Source organism: Eumetopias jubatus, unplaced genomic scaffold (genome assembly GCF_037043125.1).
Source record: "Eumetopias jubatus isolate StellerSeaLion01/CBP00866 unplaced genomic scaffold, mEumJub1_p1.0 scaffold_16, whole genome shotgun sequence".
Classification (NCBI taxonomy): domain Eukaryota; kingdom Metazoa; phylum Chordata; class Mammalia; order Carnivora; family Otariidae; genus Eumetopias; species Eumetopias jubatus.
In genome coordinates this window covers 77,158,569-77,163,013 of record NW_028274822.1, presented here as the reverse complement: position 1 = coordinate 77,163,013, position 4,445 = coordinate 77,158,569, and the positions used below count along the sequence as shown (strand labels likewise).

At 50.7% G+C, this 4,445-nt stretch overlaps 1 pseudogene; it reads left to right on the top strand.

The window, feature by feature from the left end:
• The first annotated feature begins 785 nt into the window (after positions 1-785).
• Positions 786-1,626, top strand: LOC114219200 (cell division cycle-associated protein 3-like; annotated as a pseudogene).
• The last annotated feature ends 2,819 nt before the right edge of the window (positions 1,627-4,445 follow it).

Genomic DNA, 4,445 nt, shown 5'->3' with positions numbered 1-4,445 from the left:
CGCGACGGCTCCTTGGGCTCCAACTCCAGTTCTGCCGCTCCCTCGCTGGGAGACCTTGGGCGAGGCGCTTCACCTCTCTTTGCCTGTTTCCTCACCTGTGAAATGGGGAGAATAACACCACCTACCTCACAGGGTTATTGCGAGGGTCCAAGGAGCCAATGGAGTAAAGCGCTTAACGTGAGGCTGGGCGCATAGTATGTGTTCCAAATATCTGCTATTCTATTAGGCTGAAGACTAACGTTTCATCAATGCCGGCGACAGCTATACAGACACAACCGCGGCTTCCCTCACTGGATTATCACAACCACCCTGTGAGGACGGCATTAGCCCTGATGAGGAAACTGAGGCGCAAAGTGCTTCTTGGGACTTGTTTAGTCACGGAGCTAGTACACAGCAGAGGTGGCAAGTCTGGTCTGTGGGCAGCACGGCCTAGCTCTGGGGCTGACGCGGGAAGTCCTGGCTAATGCATTTGTTTGTTCACTTCGATTCCTGGTCCTCGTCTTCCAGGAAGTCTCCCTGGGCTGTGGCTTTTGCTTCTAAACACACGGAGGGCAGAAGCCACATCGGAGACTCGCAAGGAGCTGTGTGAGGCGGAGTTTCTGCAACTTGCTTGACCCTGAGAAAATCGCCTAAGGTCTTGTTCAAAGAGGAGCTCTCCGTCCGCGTCTGCCAGAGTCTGATTCAGGAACAATGAGGGCGGGGCCTTGGAATCGGAAAGCTTTTTACCCGGCGCCCGGGAGTTCTTAGGCGGCGGAGGTGGGAGGCTCGAGCTGCTGTGCGCCCAAAAGACGAATCGGGGCCTGGCGTCCCCTCCTCGCCCCGGGCCGGGCCCTGCCCCACCTTATTCTTCCCGGTTGAGATGGGCTCAGCCAAGAGCGCCCCAGTCACTCCGGCGCGGCCTCCGCCGCACAAGCTTCTGGCCCGAGTGGCGGACCTCCGTTCACCTAGTGCCGGCATCCTGCGCACTCCCACCCGGGGTGGAGAGCTCTCCACAGCCAAACCTACCAGCAGGGGAGCAGCTGCAGGGTCCCAATCAGGCCCAAGACACCTATGAAGACCAGCAGCGGAGAACCCCCAAGCCCACTGGTGAAACAGCTGAGTGAAGTACTTGAGACCGAAGCCCCCAAATCGAATCTGCACCCAGAGCCTGTTCTGCCCTTAGAGGCAACTTCATCTTCTGAATTGGACTTGCCTCTGGGCACCCAGTTTTCCCTTGAGGACCAGATGCCACCCTGGAGCCAGACTGAGCTCCCCTCCAAGCAGGTGTTCTCCAAGGAGGAAACAGACAACCCTCAGAAACCCCCATGGCCAGCCAGGGCTCAGACAAGCCCTTGAGAGACCCTGAGACTCCCCGATTTTCAGGTTCTAAGCACAATAGACGGAAAGCAAATGGCAAGGTACTAGGGAGCTCTCCCCTCACAATCCTACAGGATGACAACTCCCCTGGAACTCTGACACCACGACAGGGTAAACGGCCTTCTCCCCTGAGTGACAATGCTAGGGAGCTAAAGGAAGGGGCGCCATTCTGGGAACTGGACGACTTCTGAAAACTGGAGGCCGAGTGGGGAGCAGGGCCAGGACCAGGGCAAGGAAAATCAGCACTTTCCAAACTTGGTGGAGAACTAGGCCGACTATGGCCCCAGCACTGGCTTCACGGGGGGGGGGGGGGGGGGGGGGGAGGGGGCTAGTGATGTTGCGTCCCCTCAACCCCATCTTTCCCTGGGAGACTGGAAAGGCTTGTTGTCTTCAACCCCCCCACCCAAACTCCCAGCTCGGGGACTGAGTGCTTTTTTTGGGCTCTCTTTCTGTCTCATGTGTTTCTTGTATATTAAAGAAAGTGGTTAAAAAAAAAGGCGGCGGAGGTGGAAATTTTTTGCAGCGTGGAAGTAGAGCGCCCTCTGCTGTCCCTGAGGAGGATGACATCAAGGCGGAGGAAGGCACTCCGGGTGCAGGTCCCTCTCTTCCACCGGTGTTTGTTCTACCCTTGAGGGTCACTAGGTACCCATATCAGGACTGGGCAGGGGTAAGGGCACTAAAAAGAAGGCAGGGTTCTCCTGCTCTCGCGGAGTTTACAATCTGATTGCACTGACAAGACACCTTCAGAAAAACCGTAACAGGTTCAGAAAGTGTGGATTGGGCTCCATCCCACAAGTATTTCCTGGGCATGTGCTGTGTGTATAGACTCCAAGAGTGTAGGATCAGCATTTATGAACTCTGTGTGCCCAGGAATAGACATACCGTGGGTTTTGCCACCAGGTGGGGGTCCAGAGAGGAACTCCCGAGATGGAAAACAGAACTGTGGATGCCAGGATAGCCTGGGGAGCCTGGCTCTTGGGGGCGGGGGCAGGGAGGAGTCACCACTCAAATAACAATAACTTTATCTTAGGGCACCCGGCTGGCTCAGTCGGTAGAGCATGTGGCTCTTGATCTGGGCTGTCATGAGTTCGAGCCCCATGTTGGGCGTAAAGATTACTTTAAAAAAATTAATTTTTTGACATAAAAATTAAGTATTCATATTAAACTATTCAAATCTTATAGAAAAGAATAAGTACAAAAGTAAAAACTACCTGAAATCCCACTATTTAGACATAACTGCTATATATCTTTGGAGACCATCTTTCCATACAGCTCACCTGTGGTTTATCCTAACCCACCTACACACACCAAATCATTATACATGCAGTGTCTTTCAGAGACTCCTTTTCTTTCTTTTTAAAAATTTTTTAAGGGTTTTATTTATTGGGGCGCCTGGGTGGCTCAGTTGGTGAAGCATCTGCCTTTGGCTCAGGTCATGATCCCGGGGTGCTGGGATCCAGCCCTGCCTTGGGCTTCTTGCTCAGCAGGGAGTCTGCTTCTCCCTCTGACTCTCCCCCCCCACCAGTGCTCTCTCTCTCTCTCTCTCAAATAAATAATTTTATTTATTTGAGAGAGAGAGAGCATGAGTGCTTGATCCCAGCACCCCGGAATCATGACCTGAGCCAAAAACAGATGCTTCACCAACTGAGCCAGCCAGGCATCCCTCTTTTTCTTTCTTTCTTAAGAGCTTTACTGAAATATATTTCATATACCATATTCACCCATTTAAAGTATCAGTTTAATGGTTTTAAGATATTGCAACAAAGCTGTGCATCTATCACTATAATCTAATCCCCACCCCGTTTTGTAGACCTATAATTGACATTAAATATTGTATTCATTTAAGACATACAATATAATGATTTGGTATATGTATATACAGCAAAATGATCACCACAATAATTTTAGCTAACATCCATCACCTCACATAGTTACAATGTTTTTTTTTTCTTTTTGAGGTTTCTTTTCTTTCTTTCCCCAACCCTGCTGTTGTTTTTGTTTGTACATACCTTCCCACCCCAGGTAACTGATGTTGACAGCTTAGAGCACATCCTTCCACATCTTTCTCAAACACTTCATATACAGAGAATACTCAATTCTTTTGCCCTTTTGATGCAAAGAGCTTGCATATTTGGGCCTCACTTGGGATCCACAAAATCAAACCCTTTGAGTGTGGAGCCACGAATCTGTATTTCTAACCCTCAGTCTGGGGCTTCCTGATGCTGCTGGTCCTGCTCCAGGGTGGTAGGGAAGGCTAGCTCGTGAAGGCTCCTGTGGTTGTTGGCAATAGAATGGGTCAGGAGGAGATCCAGGAGGACCTTCAGGACAACTTAACAGGTGGTGGTGTCCAGGTAGAGAAAAGAACTTGTGCCAAAGCATAGATGTGAGAGAATTCCAGGTGTGCTCTGGAGATGGCTGATAGCGGGGTTGGGGAGAGGGTGGAGTTTGAGGTATCGATGGCCTGGAATGCCGGAATCAGGGCTTATGAGTCAAATGGGGTGGGTGGCAGGGACTCTTCTGGGAAGAACTTTTGAAAAAAAAGAGAACTCAGCCTGGCCAAGGGGAGTGGGGCACTCACGTTAATAACCACGTAATGACAATCATTCAATATTGGGGGGTGCTTACAGTATGCCAGGCACAGTGCTTCATGTGTGTTACCTCATTAATCCCCTTAACAACTCACCGGGCAGACAGTATTTTCAGGCCCATTCCAGCGAAGAGGAAACTGAGGCACAGAGGTGTTAAGCAAGTTGCCCAAGGTCACACAGCTGGTAAGGGGCAGAGCCAGGCTCAAACTCAGGCAGTCGTGGCCACAGTCTGTGCTCTTGACCCCTGTTTTTTTGTTCCTTGGCACCTTAGTCTCTTGATCTGCAAAACCAGCTAGAAAGTGACAAGGCTGATAGGCAGAATTACCCAGAACCACCACCGCCACCACAGTAATAATAACAAGTATTTAGTGAGAGCAAACTGCCTCAAAGAAAGAGGTAGCATGGAATAGTGGTCAGGGCTTGGATTCTGCCATCAGAGGGATTTGGGTTCAAATCCTAGCTTGATCCCAGGATCCTGGGATCAAGCCCAAGTCCCGCATC